Source organism: Protopterus annectens, chromosome 11.part0, assembly GCF_019279795.1.
Source record: "Protopterus annectens isolate FY-2018-M chromosome 11.part0, PAN1.0, whole genome shotgun sequence".
Classification (NCBI taxonomy): Eukaryota; Metazoa; Chordata; order Ceratodontiformes; family Protopteridae; genus Protopterus; species Protopterus annectens.
In genome coordinates, this window is record NC_056745.1 from 283697114 (window position 1) to 283718082 (window position 20969).

Sequence of the window (20969 nt, forward strand, 5' to 3'; positions counted from 1 at the left end):
CTCTGAAAAGGGATTTGCAACAACCCAGATGGGTTTTCTCAGAAAACAAAATGTAAATAAATAAATACAATTTCCAAAGAGCTTAAATGACTATTAGTATGGGACCATTCTGTACTAATATAACTTTGCAGAAATGTGGCTTTTGTCTGACTTAATGGTGAGCATCATACTCCCTGGGTGACAACAGTTGGAGGGATACTTGTAATAACATTTTGGCTATTGGCAGGTAAAATAAACAAATAAGCATGGGATTATTTTTTATATGAAACTTAACATGATATATGGCACTAATCAGACACATAACAGTGGTGACATGCCAAAAAAGTAATCTGAAAACACTGGGAGTTGCACACTGCTACTGCTTGGTTATTTAATAATCAACTTTTCAGTGGGCCCATTTTTTTTCCCTAAAAATGAAAAACAAGAAAAGTGGGCTGCCGGGTGTAAGGCAGGTTTTCTATTTCAGTAGTCAAACTTGATCAGGAAGAAGATTAAATTGACCATTTACATCATATCATCATATTCTGGGTCCAGACATATTTAGAGACAATTAAGTCAACTATCTTTATTAATATTTAGTAATGTGAATATAGTGTAAAATGCTCTGGGCCTTTCTAGAGCCTTTTGATTATCTGAATATTTAATACGTCTTCTTTCCTTTACAAGTATTTCACCCAGTCAGCTGCATACGCTTCTAGTGTTCTTTGACCAAGAGTCACTGGGAAAGTATATTTAAGTGAGAACAAATCACACTAAGATATATATATATATATATATATATATATATATATATAGTGGTATAGTATTTTTATAACTGTTGGTGAAAACCAGACAGCATGCATATTTGTTTATTTGTGAATAACAAAATGAAACAAATTAGCTGTAAATATGTTCTTACTGTTTTGGAGGCATTGAAATCATATGTGTTGTGTACATGTTCAAAGAACAAAATCCACTGATTCTGTGCTTTCAGAAGACATCCCTTTCTCACAGCTAAGGAGCTCTCTAATTTATATCATGCCATCAACCTAGTGCCTCAGTCTTGGAATGTGGGAATATGATCCATTATCTGCTATCAAGTAAATCCTGTTTTCTCTCCAGCAAAGTCATTGTGAGACAGGTCTAGGGATTTTCCCAGGTCTGAGTACACTTGCATTGTCTGCAAATAAAATAACTTTTATTAACTGAGAAACAAACCATTTCAAGATTTTTACATGTGGTTAGAGCGGTTCCCTATCAGAAGCCTGAAACACTATAAGCCTGAAAATCAAAATCCTGAAACCAAAAACCTGAAAATTCAGAATCCTGAAAACTCAAAATCCTGAAAGCCCAAAATCCTGAAACTCAAAATCCTGAAAACACAAATAATGCTAATATGTCAATACAAAGACACTAATATCTACCAATTGACCTTGACCCTAACCCTAAGGTCCGTCACTATCGCACACTCACCTGACCCGCGCCCTAAACCTAACTCACTTAAACCGCCCCTAACCCTAATTTCTGTCACTATTGCATACATGCCTAACCTGCGCCCTAACCCTAACTCACTTAAACCGCCCCTAACCCTAACATAAAACCACCCGCACACTTACCTGAACCCAACGCATGACCTAACACCACAGGGCTAACAATAGCAAAGCCACAATGACATCAGTATGTCTATTTTGTGTTTTCAGGATTTTGAGTTTCAGGATTTTGGGCTTTCAGGATTTTGAGTTTTCAGGATTTTGAGTTTTCAGGATTCTGAATTTTCAGGCTTTTGGTTTCAGGATTTTGATTTTCAGGATTATAGTGTTTCAGGCTTCTGATAGGGAACCGGTTAGAGCACATCTTCAATGGGTAGGATGAACTTAATGTTGAACAATATATAGCTTTAATTATTATTTGATTGCTGCTACCTGCAATATCTGGGGTCAACCAACAAACCAACATGCCCCCCCCCAAAAAAAAGAACTCTGTCCACATTGAACAAGTGAAACTTGGAAATAGGTGTCTTGGAAGTGCAGAAATGTGACTGATGCTTGACTAAACGATTGGCCCATTCCTGAGATCCCGAATATAGATGCTTTGAGAGGTTTTCTTGCTACAGTCTCCTTAAAAGTTTGTTTTCCCACAGACCAACATTGCAGCTGCATGAATTGTTAACTAAAAAGGAATAGCTGTTTGATCATGCAGCCTCTTAATATAGAGTTTCTGATGGGTTGTAGTGAAAAGAGTTTTATAAAACAATTTATAATTAGTTTTGAAGACTTTATTGTGCACTTTGATAGTATGGCTTTTAATCCTAATGCAAGTAGATCACTGTGTATGTCCCACTGTTATGTTTTCATGCAGCCACTATTTTTTTGCACTCTTCACCCCTGCTGCCTCACAATCATCAACCCCCTCAACAGCCAATTAGTCAATTTATTCCTCATCACTGGGAAGAGAATGGACTGAGAGAGGTCATCATTCAGATAACTGTCAGGAGTGATTCAAGGTTTTCTTCCATTTTCTTGGTTTCCCCATCCTTAATGCATGCACCTGGCAAGGCTGAGTAGAGGGGCATGCAATGGTATAAAAGCAGAGGACATCCTTTCCTTCTGCAAATGGTGTTCCCTCCAGGCATCCTTAGTTCACCTCCCTGAGGTGCAATAAATAATAAAAAAGGAAGTTAACACCACCCAATGTGTCCCTGGGTATGCACAGCCCCTCCCACCCCCTGGGAGAGGCAAGTGCACCATTCTCTTATCTCTTTTCCCTCCTAACCTGGTTCTCCCAATGCTGAGGCTACTATTCAAACCCTTATTACTTAGGACACACTCAGGAATCTGTCCCCTGTGTCATGGAGTCAAGCTTCCTGTAGCTACCATTAATACACCTGGCCACAGTGAAGAAAACTAATTCATACAGAAATGAAAGTAAGAAACTAGTAAAAAGGTTGAAATAATTAAATTAAGAGTGCAAGTTTCATAAATTAAGTTCTTTGTTACTTTTATGTAATTATTTTACTTGTTTCAGAGGTCTAAAGCTAGAAATACAAAACCACAAAAAAGAACTAGAAAACCTAATTTTATTAAAACACCAAGTAGCCAAATCAGGAGGATAAAAGAGGTATGAACTACACGACATGAACTAAAAAAAGAGGTAGCTGCAGTCTCCAGTAATAAAAAAGGTAAAATTAAGAGTGTCAGTTGCGATAACTAGATCGCCCCTTTTTTACACTGACTGCAATGCACTGCACACACACTGCCTATGTTCAGGTAAGGCATCTGATGATATTGAGACTCGCTCATTTTTACTGCCTGTTTTTTATCTATTTATTGTGTGTGTGTGTGTGTGTGTGTGTGTGTGTGTGTGTGTGTGTGTGTGTGTGTGTGTGTGTGTGTGTGTGTGTGTGTGTCTACACTACATACAGATATAGCTCGATAGATAGATATATATAAAATAGATCAAAGCAAAAGATGCACAGGAGGAATCTAATAAGCAAATGAATAAAAATAAAATAACAGCCTTGAGGAGGCCAGTTCTTCTCACTACCTTTTAATTTACTAACAGCTTTCATTCTCACTTTTGGTTGGATTTCATCAGACTAATGGTACTCATGGAACAATAGGCTTATATAAGGCTTAAATGCACATAAGAAAACTTTTCAGTAACTAGTCTCACACCTTTTGTTCGCAAGACCATGTATTGTTAAATATAACTGTCAGTTTTATTTAACTGAATCTCTTATTTTTGAATACTCTACTGGTGGACCTAGCCTGTTATACTGTTACTGTCATGTTACCACTGTGGGTACCAAGCCATATGGTTTCAAAGGGGTGTTTATGAGCAGAGCCAGATCATGATCAAATGGAGCCCTAAGCAAGGTAATAGATCAGGCCCTCGCATAGCAGCCCCCCCCCCAGCCATTCTAGTGTTCCATTACTTAGATATTTCTCCCCAGTTACCATAAACACTGTTCAAACCTGTCAGTGTGCATATTATTTTCTTCTTTACATCTACAATGAGTATAGATATTTAAATCTTTTATTTCAAATTTTATAGCACAAGCACTAATAGCCATTTGCTAAACAAAACAATACAGTCTCATGATGAAAACATACTTAGCATGAACATTAAGTTTCCATGCCCTTGAAACTCACATTCATTGAAACAGCACTGAAACTCACATTCAAAGAAAATGCATCTGACTAGTGCCAAATTAGGTTCACCTTTGGGCTGTTTTCAAACCTTATGTCCCTTGCACATATTTTAGGACCATGCATACATGCAAGTGTTCTTTACTAATCCATTTTAATTGTATTAAATTATATTCCTTGCATACTACAGCATCACTTGTTAGAGTGTGTTTTAAATTTAAGTTTTGAACATTTATCTAGTAAACAATGAAACAAAATGTATGAACCAATAATGACAAAACTAACCATTACAGAACATTCCAAGCACAAAAGGCCACTCAAACTTTTGTCATTACACTCCACTAATATCAGTCAATATACACAATCTCTGCAGAAGTAAAATTCATAATTCCACATTAAATAGATCTATAGCTAATGAAGATGTTGCTGCTTGCTAACAGCTTTAGATTCACTGTTTCACAAACAAATTCAATCCCTATTGCCCTTGAAGAATAAATTGCCCATGTTACATTTATAAAATGCTAAGCTGGTAATATTGTAATACAGAATAGCTGGCAAACTGGCAACAGGTTCATAGTTACTAGGCATCTCATCCAAAGGAGGACACACACAGGAGTGCAGCACCACCACCCCCCCTTAAAGGGCACTGCAATTTCAGCACTCCATGTAGATGGTGTGGGAGTAGAACTCTCAGCCTTCTGACCAAAGGCAAGTATACTACCTGTTGTGCTACTAACACTGCTTTCAAATTTGATAGCACAAACACTGATGATGGCTATTTGCTAAACAAAACAGTTGCACATTGAAAACATGTTTAGCACGAGCAACAGTAACATTTTCTTTCCTTGAAACTTAACATTCCTTAAAATAGCACTGAAACTCAGAATTTCTTGAAAATGCACAGAAAGTCAACATTCCTGGAAAATACACAGAAAGTCAAAATTCTTTGAAAATGCACAGAAACTCAACAACCCTTGAAAATGCACAGAAACATAACAACCATTGAAAATGCACTGAAATTTAACACTCCTTAAAAATACACCTGCTGATGATAGTTTGGTAGTTGGTGTAAAGGATTCAGGCTCTAGTATCCTGTAAGCAAATTACAGGGGAATGAGCCTGAATATGTTAACCAACCTGCCATCTCTAGTTGCAGTATTTCACAGACACAGACACACACACACACACACACACACACACACACACACACACACACACACACACACAACAACAACAACAACAACCACCACCACTCATGATTCTTCATTATTTATTTATTTATTTTATTTTACATTTGTTAACTGGGAGAGTCCGACTGGATACAGGTCCATTTTCAGCGGAGGCCCGGGGAGAAAAGCTCCAATTACATTCATTTTTAACATTAAAAGCCATTACTTGTGACATTCATTACAGGCAGACTAACATTGTGAAACTAAGCGACACATAATTGTATACACTCTGAGTAATTATGAGAGCAACAGATAAGACAGTGTAAAAATAATCTCTCTTGTCTCAAACAGAATAGCAACTCTCCATGACTGCTCTAATGTGCATCTGCATGCATCCTTAAAAAAGAAATGTAACACATGTAGAGTGTGTTGTTAAGAAATTTTAATTTTGTGACACTGGGGCCCCAAGCCAGCAGGCACTAGGCAAATTCCTAGGTTGCCTAGTGTTGGATCTGTCTCTGTCTATGAGTGGGGCACAGCAAACTCTTTTCAGGTATTAACCACCAGTTTATACCTACCCTTGATTTAGGTACTAAATTCACACTGATTCTTGTACAGCCATATGAAACTGTAATGCTGTCAGTTGCAATTTACCTAAAGCTTTATTTGCACATCCAAAAACCAAAACCATAGAGGCCATTTTTTGGAACTGTCTGTGCTTGTGAAAATATTACAGTGTCAGAATACTATCTTACCCTGAGTGTAAATTGCTTTGGAATCCAACCCAAAGTCTAAAAGGCTAGCAAATGATATAAAAATTCTTATTTTGGAACTTGCTGGAAACTGAACAACTCTGTCAGTAATATTAGGGCAGTGTCTGCTTTTGTTTCAAAGTTATTTACATTTTTTTGTACAATATGCTAGAATTTTTTTTTTGGGGGGGGTCATATTTCTTGTCTAGTTGCAGAAAAAGTATAGACACATATGCATACATGATACAACTGAGGCTCCTTTCTGCTTTTCATTAAAAACAAATTCTTATTTTTATAATAGCACAAACTTAATATCATACAAATAATGCATACACTGCATGGCTTTATGTTTATTAGCAGTTTGATAGACAAAATCCATAACTAACTGAATAACAAGATATATATATACAGTAAATTTGTTCCTCCTTTCACCTGTCCTCATAATAATTTAATAGTCTAAAAAAATAATGTTTTGAAGAGGAACAGGCAATCCATATTTGGGCATATATTTTTTTTTAAATGGGCATTTCAGTTCTTTGGCCAGTAGGTGATCTTATTGTGTGGCAAAATTACCTATAACTTTTTTTACAAGTCTACGTTTTATTAAATTATTATTTAAAATAAATAAAAATAAGATGAAAGTAATACAAATATAATAACTCTAATATTTTAAAATATGTTTCAGTACAGTATTATTTTGATATTAATTTGAAATATTATGTTACACCAAAAAAATATTAAAGGTTTACTAAAATAATTTACACTGCACTTAAGAAGTAAAATAATCTACATGCATCTCAGAAGTAAAATAAGATCTTTCTGCATCATTCTATCTTAATTTATATTTTCTTAAGTAATTTAGTCTAAACTAATGTAATTATACATAACTTGTAGCGTATTAGGCAGCAGTTACAGCATATAGAAAAGGTATGCTACATTATGAAATGAAGTAAAATACTGAAATATGATTTTTTTCTGCAAATAATACTGTATATGTTCAGCACTTTGATCACTGCTGCAGTACCCTTAGCTGCCAAGGATATAACAGCCAGCCAGCTTCCAAAGCTTCAGGGCACCTTCCATGCACCCAAATTGTTGGTAATTTGAGATGAGCTGACTAAAAGACATGTTTTGGCATGAAGCCTTTCAGAGCTTTACTGCTGCTGAAGAGTACACTCCTCAGAGGCTTTTGAGGATTGATGGTCAGCTTGTGCTTTCCTTTGCTGTACAGATAAATTCCCTTTGAAGAAAAAAACTTCCATTTTTAAATTTTGTTGATGTTTTATAACTTTCGTCTTCAGAAAAGTTATTTTAAAGCTAGGAGTGTGGTGTTGTAATGTACTGTCCCGAGACTGAAATGGACTTTTAAACTGAGCACTCTTTTTTTCTGTCAGTTTAAAAAATAAAGTAAAAAATTTTTTTAGAAATTATGTTTATTTTTATCTTTTGTAGGGCTGGCATAGTGTTTTAAAGTGCTTTTTAGTGTGTGTGTTTTTTTTTTTTGTCAAAGAGTACCTTTTGTGGACTGGTAGTATTTACTGGCAAGTATTGCTTGTCTTCCCCAGGAAAGAGGCATCATTTGTACCTTGACCATGTATGACACCCCATCTGTGGCCCAGTAATCAAGGATCCTCAATACTCACCACTAGCAACAGTGGGGGATGTACAATGGGAGGATGACAGGTACACACATATTATTTCCAGATGCAGCTCTCTGCATCAAGTGCATTTTCCCTTAAGAGCACACAGAGACCACAGTCAATCTGGGGCTGGTTTCTCCCTCTTTATCCTAATCCCCAGTAAGACTCCCCACTGGCACAGGTACAAAACTGAGATCTCAGCTGAGGGGCCAAGCCAAGACTTCCAGCACTCTCTTTGTCCAACCAGTGCTTCATGTCCCTGCCCAAGTAGCTGACACACACACTCCTGGAGATTTGTTTTACACACATACACACCTGGGGAAAGGCTGGCACAGGTTCATTAACTATGCCCCCTTCTGCTCAGTCTATAAGGTAGTTATTACTGCCACCAGCCACCTCTTTATCCGCTACTTTAAGACCCTTAACAAAGGGTGTCCAATCTTACTGTGTAATGTTACTATCAATACAAATGGTAGTTTGACCAACAGCAAGGCTATTAGGAGTAACCTACAGAGTGTCCCCAAATAAATATGCAGGTACTCTCAGAACATAAATATGTCTCACAACGATCAGCCACAATGAACTGTTTAAATATATTTAATAATAAATAATAAAAGAACAAGACAATACTAAATATATATGTACAGTGATATCAGAGTTCAAAATCACAGGAAATATTTAAAGCAACATTGCAGGACAGTCTCAAATAAAGAAAGAAAAATATCTAAGCTAAGCTTTGCTATATTCCTGACTATATTTAAAAGAATTATACTATACCCTAGTACACTTACTTCAGAGCAAGCAAGGCAGATGTGGTAAATGGATTTTGATGTTGTCAAGTCAAAGTCAAAATAAAGAATGCAGTCTCTTACAGAGAGTTCTTAAATTAATATCTCAAATATTACTGCTGGGATATCTTGCAGAATGACATAATTTCTTGGCATTTGAGTCAATCCCAGTTGAAAAACAACCATTGATGCAGCTGGTAGCATTTAGCATCTACCTGTGGAAATACATACACAAGGGCTTTTCCTCAAATCTTGGTACTTGCTGGAAGTCATAAAACAATAAAACAGTTGCAAGACCATGCAGAACGTTCCCTAGTTTTAGACATTTTGTCTCCTTGCTGCCAAAAAGTAATTTAATTTCAGCTATTTTTCTGAAGTTAACCTCTTGTGTTCCAGTTTCCACTATTAAAATATATACATTCACACAGTTACAATAGTGTATGTACATTTATGTTCCCTTCCAGCAGGGCATGCTGTGGATCCATTTTTAAACAGCACTTTGTAAAATACTTCTTCAGTACACGTCTGTGCAAACCATCTTATATGACGTACAGTTCTAATAAATTTGTAAGACAAGCATATGAATCATGTTGATATTCACAAAATTACATATAAGTATTTACAAAAGTCCAGATACCTGGGCTGGCAGTATTCCTTTTGTGACACCATGGAGCAGACTACCAGTGTCATGGGAAGTCCTTCTTCCAGCCACAAAAAGAAAACATTAAGCAAACAGCCTTTGCCACCACACCAAGCTAGCGGTTTGCTTCAGCCACAGCTGGGTGACTCTGCTATGGCCATTTGTTGCACCTCAATTCATTCATCTTTTACTCTGGATCCTTCTGGTGTAGCACCTACAGCCATTATGCAATGAAGGTCAGCTACAAACACTGTAGCTACTGGGGTCCCCTCAGTGGGCAACAGACAGCTATTCTTGTCTGTCCTGGGAAAGGAACAGGGACGGTTTCCCTGTTGTGTCAGAATGCTGTCCCCAACTCTGGGGAAGCAGCTGCTGCCATTTTTAACATGGTTGGCCCCATTTTTCATGTCAAAATGAAACAGAAAACCAATAATGTATCTACCCCTCTTCAAAGTTCTTTAGATAGAAGTAGTTTACTGGGTCTGGCTCAGGGTTTAATTCAGACTATTGTTCCTTCTTGTAAAGTAGTTTCTGGTAAAAGAAAGTGGGAATCCTCTTTTCCTGAAGAGATTCAAGATTCTGAATCTGAAGAGGAAGATGCAGGGATGGATATAATTTTTTTCCTCAGCTTTCTGATTCAGACTCAGAGGATAGCCCTCTGGGGGAGGGCGGTTCTCTTCTCTGAGACTTTTGCTAGAATATGTTAGTGTTTTCAGTGGGAGAACACAGGTTTTTTTAGTCCCTCAGAAAATACTATGAGTTGTTACAGAAGGATTTTCCAGAACCTACACCCATTCCTCCTGTTCCTTCCACTTTAGAGGATGTGTGTTACTGCCTGCAGTTTTCCTGATAGTCAGCCAGCTGCCCCTAAAAAGGCAGATAGGATGTATAAAGTTCCTCAGTTTTTTTAATATTTATACACTATTCCCAAACCTAACCCGGTAGCTATAGCTTGATCTCATTGCTACTTAGCACTTAATTAATTCCAGTACTACTCTTTCTGATAAGGATGGGAAATCTGTTGATAGGTATGTGGAAAAAGTGTATACTTCTATAAGTTTAAGTTTCAGAATTTTGAATTGTCAGGCTCATATGTTAAAGCTTGTTCTGAGAAATTGTGAAAGCATGAGGAATGTTTTATCTGTGGTTTCTTCTTATATGGAAAACTCCCCTTTAAATAACTTATTATTCGATTGCACATGTCACTACTCATTGTTTGCAGTGTGTGTGTGTGTGTGTGTGTGTGTGTGTGTGTGTGTGTGTGTGTGTGTGTGTGTGTGTGTATGACTGTTGCTACTTCTTCCAGGGCTATCGCCACTGGTAATGTATTGAAGAGGTTTGCATGGCTGTATTCTCAGAACCTCATAGATTATGTTAAACATTACATTTTAAAATCTCCCTTGGAGAGAGATTTAGTGTTCATAATCTCTGCTGCAGAGGTGATCAAAAAGTGTGATGAAAGTGTCAAGTTGTTTCAGGGAATCTTTAAGATTTTTCAGCTAGCCTTTTTTCAAATTGTCCAAGGGGTTTTTATCTCTTCATCCAGTTTTGGCAAAAAGCAGAATAAACAGTCTCAACCAAATTCAGGTAAAGAGGCATTTAAGACAACATGGCAAGGGGATTTCAAAAAGAAGTCCTGAACCACCCAAAGCCAAGGACAGTCCAACAAGTCCGAATGACTATTCAAAAGACGTTGTGACCCCAACCCACCTTGACCCTTATTTTCTTTCAGAAAATCTGAATCTCCATTTTTTCTCTTTGGCAAAAGATTATTTCAGATCAATGGGTTCTGAAAATTATTCTTCAGGGTTATGGATGACAGTGGGATTAAACTCCTCCTTTCTAGGGGTCATTCATCATCTTCCAGATCAGAATTTTTGGTTTACACATGCTGCCCCAAGGAGTGACAGAACCAGTTGCTTCTTCCCAGGTGGGGAAGGATTTTTATTAAATATGTTCCTAGTGCCAAAGAAAGAAAATGCTGGGAGACCAGTTCTAGATCTTTCTTTCTTAAACCAGTTTGTAATAGTGCCTAAATTCAAAATGATGTCATTTCACAACCTATTCCTTCTTCTTCATCTTTCAAGTTTCTTGGTAACGTTAGACTTAAAGATGCTTATTATTACATCCCTATTCATCCAGACTTCAGACGTTTCTTAAGGTTTTGTGTGTCTGGATCTCATTATTAGTTATTTGCCTTTCCCTTTGTGCTATCCATTGCACTAAGAATGTTCACAAAGTGTATAACTCAAATTATAGCTCATTGCAGGCTACAGGTTATCCACATTTTTTCATATTTAGACAACTTGCTTATATTTGCAGAGTCCTTTTCAAGCTGTCAGGAATCGCTCTCTTGGGTGACAGTAAGCTGGAATTCCAAGAGAACATTCAAAAGTCTTTCTTGACACTCTCACACAGGATTGTGCTCCTGGGATGTCAACTAGACACTGCAGTTCAAACAGCTTTTCTTCCATAGGAAAAAAAATTGATCTTTATTTAGATCTGTTTCTAAGGTTTTCCACTCAGACTTAGGTCACTGTGAAGGAATACCTCAGGATTTTGGGTCTCGTGGCATCTATGATTCTCATGATATCCCTGGCAAGATACCACATGAGGAAAGATACATTGGTATGTAAAATGTCTTTGGTACCAGCATAAACATCCTTTATTTTTTCAAATCCTGTTGCTGGGCATGTCAGAAGAGAAATCTTTTGGTGGAAACAACAGATATCCTTAATTCCAGATCTCACTTATCCCTCCCTGCTCCAAAGTAGTCAGTCACCACAGGCACTTCAGACTTTGCTTGGGGAGCAATTTCAGGAGGTATAAAAGTGCAGGGGTATGGGACACCAAGTACAGGTGCAGGTCAATAAATATCAAGGATATGATTGCCTTGATCAAGGCACTCAACTCTTTGAACCATCTTTTCTCCCAGGGGCCTCTTCAAGTGGTTACAGGCTATATCACAGTCATGTGGTACATCAACAAGCAAGGGGGGAACCAGATCTTCCTCCTTTGCAGACTACCAATGTTAGCTTAGGATATAGCACAGTCTTATTCTACAGGTATCCTACATATCATCAGAGCAAAACTGTTTGGCAGATAACCTGAGCAGGGCCAGAGCAGACCCTCATAAGTGGAAACTAGATCAGGGGTCTTCCATGATTTGATCCATTTGTGGAGAGTCTCTCAAGCAGACCTCTGGCAAGATTCTGTTCCTAGACTCTATGCAAAAAGGCCTGGAAGACTGATGCCTTTTCTTTTCTTTTCCTTGAACAGGAATGTTCCTGTATGCCTTTTATTCTATTTTATTTATTTATTTAACATTTATTAATGGGAAAGTCCCACTTGGAACAAAGCCAATTTTCAGCGAAGCCCTGGGGAGAAAAGCTCTAGATGCATGTTTTTGTAACCTTTCCACTAATATCCAGGATACTTCCAAAGATTCAGTAGGAATACTCCAAGATCTTTGTGGTGATTCCCTTCTGGCCCAGATAACCATGGTTCTCCCTTCTTTTGGAAATGGCCAGGGGCAATTGCCACAAGCCTCCTCACAGACTGGATTTATTCACACAAGAACATGGTTGTTTGATACACCCAACATCAATCATTTTCAATTCACTGCCTGGATGATAGGGTCTTCTTTCCTTTTAGGCACCTGTTTACTGAGGGTGTGCAGCCCATTCAGGGCTAGTTGTTCTCTGATTTTACAATATTTGTGTGAGTTACTATCCTATGGCCTTTCTTATTCCCATGTCAAGGTTCATTCATTGGCCATTTCAGAATGTCTGCTCATTAATCTTCCTCTTTCAATGTAGGCACCAAAGTCACTAATCAAACTCAGGTTTCCTGGGTCACAGTCAGGTCTTTATTTTTCCATGACAACAGAGATGGTGAAAACAAGGTTCTTAGTACTGTTGAATGTAAAGGGTATCAAAATGTAAGGAACATTGCACAGCTTACTAGCACCAGAAAAGCCTATGTGAGAATCATTTAAAGATATTATAGAAATGTTGCAGAACCATTTAAGCTTAAAACCATTAGTCATTTTAGAATGATTAGTTTCCTAATTGGAAGTGATTAAGAAGTAAGATTGTGTCTAAACTGTTTACAGAATTGTACAGATTAGAATAACTTAAGTTTGGAATGGAGCTGTCTGTGGTATTACAAGAAATGCTGGTGAATGGCATGTAGGCTCACTATTGAAATGTCCTCACTCGTAACACCGAGTGCAGACAACTGAAGGAAAAAATAAAACAGAAACTGAGGAAGAATGAATATTGAAAATTGTTCATCTCCTTTAAACTTCTCTTTTTTTATTTTTACATGAGTGCAAACCCCCCTACACCCACTGAATATATAACAGCAATCTTGGACTTGGTATATGCAAGTCCTTTTTTTTTGGTCATTCAGTCTCAATATTTTGGGACTGTCTGAAGCAGGTCCAGACATTTCAAATAGTTATCTGGCCTAAATTGCAAAAATTTACAAAAAAGGCAATTTTCAGAAAAAAAAGATCTGATACTAGATATTACAATACCTATAGAGACAGCTGTGTGAGAATCATATGAACTACAACAAAAATGTTTGCCCAACAAATTACGATGGTTTCTAGATCCACTAAGAAAAACATAGTGTTTTAATTGTAGCATAACTTCACTTGATGCCAAAAAAAGTTTTTAGCAATGAAGTGGGAACACTGAAGAGCATTGGAGCCAGGACTAAGTTACATGCGCATGCTAGTTTAAAATGTCATAAGATCTTTACACTGCCATATGCACTCTTTCCAAGGTACAGCAGAATTTACAGAGACTGGACAATGTCAGAACATTGCTTAAAGTGAAACAGAATGATTGAGTGGTTATATGTAGCAGAAAATCAAGAAAGAGTTTATCTATAATTGTGGGAATTTCAACATTACCATTAAGTTAGTATCATCTACTGCACATTATCTATTACAATGAACTGAGGACATTTCTTACACAGTATGAAGACTGATTTACTTAAAGAGATAAATGAAAAAAATCTTCCAGACAAAGTATGACTACCAATATTTTTAAAGCCTTATTCCAATATAAATGTCTTACTTTGGAATGGCCAAACATTTTAAAAGTTGTGATGGATCAGTAGGGAAATTTCAGAATTCAGTGCTACCTCAGTAGTGACAGATGAAGACGTGGAAGCTCACTTGAGTAATCTTATAAGCCCAAGGCAGGCTAAACAGTAAGTCTTTCAAGTTATCTGGCCATGTGATCACTAGAGATGGATTATATAAACTGGAAGAAAAAAGGGAAGCTTTGCTAAATGTATCCAATCCTTAGAATGTGGCACAGTGGAGATTGTACCTAAAATTTTAAAATACTACCACAAGCTTCCTCTGAATCTCTTGGTGTAACTGTGTGCACTGAATGCATTGTTGTAGAATAGGTGCATGAAAATGGATGGAGGGCTATAGTCTTATTGACAAAGAGAATGATAATGCCATATGAAGTGTTTACAGGTTCTAATCCTTCCTTGGCCATTACAGTGGCAAGTGAAAGCTCACTTCATGAAACAGGCAATGTTTTATTTTGTAACTTCACAGCAGGTGAAGAAAGCTTCACTGTGTTTGCTTCATAGTTATCGATAACAGCATAATGTAACTATGTCTAAACTGGCAGCAAAGGCTATAGCCTGATGTAGATGGAGTAAAAATGTTCAGCCAATATCTTTATGGAGAAAAAAAAAAGATTCAGACTTTCAGTGAAGTAACAGTCTTTAGTGTCCATTTTTATTCTAGTAATTTATGTATTACCAGTGACCACAGCACACTTAGAGTCTGGGGCACTTTTACTAAGGGCACTAAGAATGATAGCAAGTTCAAAGGAATTAACTGTAATCATAATGGACCTGCCAGATTTACTGTATGACAGCAGCTAAAGAAAACAGAAATCTTAATCTATTAAATGTCGTATGTTATATCACTGTCACCAGGGTAGTAGAAAACAAGATGGAAGATGAGTATTACAAATTCAGATCTGGATTCAATTCAACTGACATGATGTTTGCAGTCAGATAAATAATGGAGAAGAAGCTGGAAATGAGGAAAGAGTCCATCTGAAAGCATGTGACAAGATCCAAAGAAAAAAGATTCGGGCAGTTCTGTGATGGGATGAAGCACCAGAAATATTGGTAGAATTGGTGCAGACTATGCACAGAGATGCAATAGCACAAATATGAACAGTGTTCAGACTCACGGATGGGCTCCCAGTGGGACTCATTGTGCATCAGTGTTCAGCTCTGATTCCACTCCTGTTCATACTGGTGATAGACTACATCAGCAAGCAAGTTGAAGGGACAGAACAACAGAGCTGCTGTATGCAGACAATGTAGTACTCAGCTAAATTCTGAACAGGGCCTTCAGATTATGATAGGGGAATGGAATGCAAAAATAAAGGCATGTAGGCTGACTCTAAGTATGGACAATATATTGTTCATGACAGTAAGTAGAAGAAATCAGAAGAAGCTGAATTTCTGATAGAAGGGAAAAGAGTAAAACAGGTCAACAACTTCAAGCATTTGAAAGCTGTGGTTGAAGAAAAAAGAAGTCTAAATGAGGAGGTCAATGTATGAATCAGAAGTAGTGCAGCCAAATAGCACAAAGAAAAATACCAAAGCATACAAAATCAGAAACACCAGCATTCCCTTGTTACAAAGTGTCAGGGGTAGTCCATAAAAGAACAATGGCGAAGAAGCTGAATGGTAAGGTGTATAAAACAACAGTGTGACCAGGGCTTCTATATGGCACACAAACCTGGGAAGTGTAGGTGGAGCAGCTAGGAAGACTTGGTAGTATGGAGATCCTGTGACTGAGGTGGGTAGTAAGATGAACATTGTGGGTCAGACAAAGAAATGAGACATCAGAGCAGAAGCAAAAGTAGCCCAATTAGATAGAAGGTTACGGAGAATAGTTTATGGTGGTTTGGTTATGTGCAGGAAATCAGAGGTTGATTTGGTAAAGCAGATTTGGGAGAGACAGGAAGAAAGCAAGATGAGATGGAGCATGTCCATACAAAAGGTGGATGAGTTGTGTGAGACAAGATCTATGTCAAGCTGGCAGGCATGACTGTCAAAGAAAGCAGAACAGTGGCTCTGAAGTATCTTAATGAGCAACAGTTGACACTTCACCCCGGCCCCATGTAAAACTGGAAAAAGAGGGTTGATGCTGATGCTGATGACCAGTAATAATTGCTCTTGTCCAGTTGTAAAGAAGGAATGACAGATAGTATAAAAGACTAATGGTCTGAGCTGTTAATGAACTGCTTCTTCTGCCCAGGATACAGGGTTTGACTCCTTTCCCCCTCCATTTTGCCTACTGTATGGATCTAACCAGGCAGTGTTTCTGAGTTGTTCCTGGAAAAAAAACAATTATGTCCAGTGGCTTACATGGTCAACAAACAGGGAAAATGATTCAGTACTGTCCACACTGTAAAATAACTTTGTAAAAGGGCAAATTAAAGATGTCAACTTATTGTACCCTACCACTCCAGCTAGAAAGAAGCATTGTTTCTATGACAGGGCCATGCCATGCCATGTTGACACAGAGTAGCAAAAAGGGCACTTGGGAACTTTATGAATGAAGCTCCTTATCCAAAAGTTCATAGGACTTGACAAACAAATTGATGATTTAAAAAGGATTCATAATGAATAGCAGATGGTTGAAAATGCATCTTCACAAGCACCCATTCCCCATAGAAAATGACTATCATCCACAGCAAGGTATCTACTTTAATTTTGAAGGACCTTTCATGGACCTGTGGTACTAATAGTCATACCATTGCAAGTCACCTGAGGTAGTTTACAAGGCATCTAACATTTCTGTAAAGACTACTACAGTACTATGCAAAATATTTACAAGGAAGAGTCTGCCATAACAGGTCTGCAATGATAATGGAGTACAGTTTACTTCTGAAGAATTCAGAACTTTAACAGATAAAATTGCATCAAGTATTTCATAACTGTACTCCCAATGTCCAACCATAAATGAACTAATAGAGAGATCTGCACAAGAAGTTACAGAAACTATTACAACCATGAGCTATGATAATAAGGCTATTGTAGTATGAACTTCCAAGATGGCTGCACATTGAGTAACAGCTTAATTGCAACTCTCCCAGTGTGAAAAGAGAAACTCAGAAGGAAGAGTCAGTAAGATCATATTTCTGGGTAAATTTCAGTAATTGGCTAGTAAGTGCACTGCCTGGATGCCAGCAAAAAAGAAATTCAGAGAACCAGAAAGAAAATCAATCACAAAAGATGAGGAAAAACACCTGGAAGAATTCTACAGGTGTTCAGCAAAAAGCAGTGCAAGATTCAAGTTTGATACAAGACATGACTTCCCGTAACCTAGAGGAAAAAATAAGTAAAATATACTCAGAGATGATTAAAATAAATTAAACACTTAAGGAATATATACATTCCAATAACAAAAGGTTAGAAAAATGTAGGAAGCTTTAAAAATATATTCAGTTGAGGTGATAAAACTGCAAAAATCAGAGGTGGAAATGAAGAAAAGGCTGGCTGAATATGAGACTGCTCAAGCAGAGATGGTTCAAAAAAATAATAGAATTACAGGACAAAGCATGTAGAGAAAGCCTGAGATTTTCGGTTATGCCAGAGAAGTTGAAAGGAGCAGACTGTATTAATTTTTATGAAAATACAAGTAAGCAACTGGACTGGTATTCTGCAGCAAGAGCTGTTAACTGAAAGGGCACATTGTGTGTATGCTCCAAACTTGATCATAGGTTCATAGATTAGTACTAGGCTAACTGCCCTTGCGAGCCATTTTAAGCCTAGCCAATTATCCCTTGTGAGACTCAAACCCTGCACCTTGTGTTTGTAAGGCAAACACCTTAACCATTAGGCCACCCTCCCAACCCGAAAAAGCATGAGAAAGCAACCTTTAATAGTAAAGATACAATACAACCAGCAGAAGGAGTTGATTCTGACAAAAGTATGGCAGAAGGACAAAGTACTAAAAGTGGGAGACACTAGAGTGTTTGTGGAAAATGATTACTCATTGAGCACCATGCATAAGAGAAGGAAATTTATTCCACTACTCAAGGAATATCAACAAGCAGGCATGAGATTCAAGCTGCTTTACCTAGCTATTTTCAGAATATTCTTTCCTGGAGGGACAAAATCATTTTTTGATGCAGCGCATGCTAAGAAGAAATACAAAAGTTAGTCCAACAAAAAACATGTTATGAAACAGAAGACGACTCTGCTTCTTGTTCTTCTAGTAATAAATATCACAGAGAGACTGTGCCAGTGAAACCTCTTCCAATCTTTCAATGGAAAATGCTTGAGAGAGACAGAAAAAAGCACAAGCGTTGACTAGAAGAACCAGGAGTATGTTGGAAATGAAGCAGAGACTGGATTTGGGAGATGGATATCAACAGGAATAAAAACTAGCAACTCAAAATTAATAAATAAATGTAAGATTACAAAGCATTAATTCTATTTGTGAAACATGACAGAACAAGAAGACATGGAAATATTGGACTTTTTTGACCTTGTTAAACATGTAGGGGACTCTAAAGCATATCCCCTACTTCATGCCATTAATGTTTGGAAGAACATTTAGGAGGGGGGAAGAGGAAGGAAAGAGTTATCTGGAAGTAAAACAAAATTTTGCTTTTAATAGTAGTTGATCTGCTGTGGCGACCCCTAACGGGAGCAGCCAAAAGAAGAAGAAGAAGAATAGTAGTGTTTTTATAATGCATGACATAATCTGCATACTATAAAGTAGAGTTTTCTCATTTATTTTCAAGTGTAATGGAGATACTAAAGTAAGCTGGTGCCCCTGTTTTTTTACTCCTCCTTCTTTCATTCTTTCTCCTTTTTCAGTTTTAAGAAATGTGGGCACTGCAATGTAAAAAAAAGAAGAAAAGTCTGGTCAAAAGATCAGGATACAAGAAAAGCTGGTGTACTTTTCTCACTCTTGCATAGGGGAATGACTGGATTAAGGCCCTTGGCTTGATCTAGTAACATATTTTAAGAGAAAGCAAATAAATAAAAAAAAACATTGTCTAGCAAATAAATGAGTGCTTGTATAAGCAACTCTGGATCTCATTCTTATGTCTCCATGGAGACAATCTGATAAAGAACAATAAAAACATAATATTTATTTCTTTCAATGGCTAGGACATAATGTTTTCTAAAAGCATTGAAGTGTCTTCCCAGTCCGGGAGAGTAATAAAGATAAGACAAAACCAAACAGCACTTAGAAGAAGCAGGGGTGTAGCCAGGGTTTTCAGTTTGTACTTTATGATCTAGTACTGCTACCCACCAGTCACTCATACTGCCCCATCCACACAGTCAACCATTCTGCCTCAACCCCAAATGGGGGAATAGGTCTACAGATGTTGCAGTCTTAACTGGCATGTTGTAGCAGCAATATGCTGTGACAGACCATTGTACCACATCAGGGTAGCCAGTACCAAGTGCCTTAAACACCACAATTCACTCACAGACTTCCTTTAACTGCTAGGGGAGTTGTCTGGTACTTTGGGTTTGTTTAACTTAGCATGGACCATTCACAGCAAACCATCCTGTTTCCTATTCCATTCTATCTGAAAGCCATCCTAATCATTTGCAGCAGACACCTCTCTAAGTAACATAATAAGTACGTATACAGACAGTGTTCACAAGTGCAGACAGTTCACTAACAGAACATTATTTCAACAAGTACAATATAAAAATTGATTGTTAGAAACAAATAATTTTAATGCATTTAAAACTAAGTATAGCACTGCTGCTGCAGAAAAAAACTAATTATTAGAAACCAATCTTTTTTTGCATTCAGTTCAGTCTCCCTACATTTTAAATTAGTCAAACTCCACTGCCAATCATGAGAGGACAGGTGATCCGCTGTGGAGACCCCTAACTGGGAAAAGCCGAAAGAAGAAGAAGATTCTTAATAATTTTATAAAAGTGAACCACTGGTACTGAACACAACTGACACAGGGACAGTCAACCATAGATCTCAACTTCTTAAGTCCAGAAAGAGGGACAAATGTCCCAAATCAAGGGCACAGTTTGAATACTGATACTACCAACTCACAATCTTAAAAACTAGGTATAGTCAAAATATATATTCTGAAGTGAAAAAGTGATTTTAATGACTATGAATATTACTTATAATTTGCCATTGTTTTCAAAAAGCCACTGACTGAATACATTGCAAAGTTTTGAGCCCAAATCATGATTTTGCCCAGCCTCAAATGTCCAAGTAGCTCAGATATATTATTACAATACAGCTTGAAGTGTTCACAGTGGGCTGCCTTATCTTGTTTCTCTCTCTTTGCTTCTGTCTAGACTTTATGCAGTACTTCAAATATATAGGTTCCTAAGTTCTTATTAGGATATTGATCTGTAAGGATCTTAAAAAGCATAGCCTTACATTCCCATGGTAGTTTTTAGGTCTTACATTCTGCATATTAAGGATATGTTTTGACATTTATTTGTTACCTCTATCCTTGAGGGATATGGCTGCTTAGCCAGAGGTGAATTTTCAGTTTCCCATCCATTTATCCCAATTACTTTTGAATAGAGTAAGAAAAGTCCTTCGCTTTATGTGGAGTAAAAGATGGTTTCATAGAAAAGATATTCTCTGTAATACATGACCCTACCTCCAACATGTTTTATTTCAGTTGCAAAAGATGTAGAGCTCCCTTGACTGGGCATTCACACTAACATTGTGCCTGCAAATGTGAAATAGGTATGACAAGATACAGTCTGTTCAGGCCCTATTTGTGAGACAGAGGTTGCCTTTTAGTAGCCTTTATGATACCAAGAAGAGAGAGAAGACTT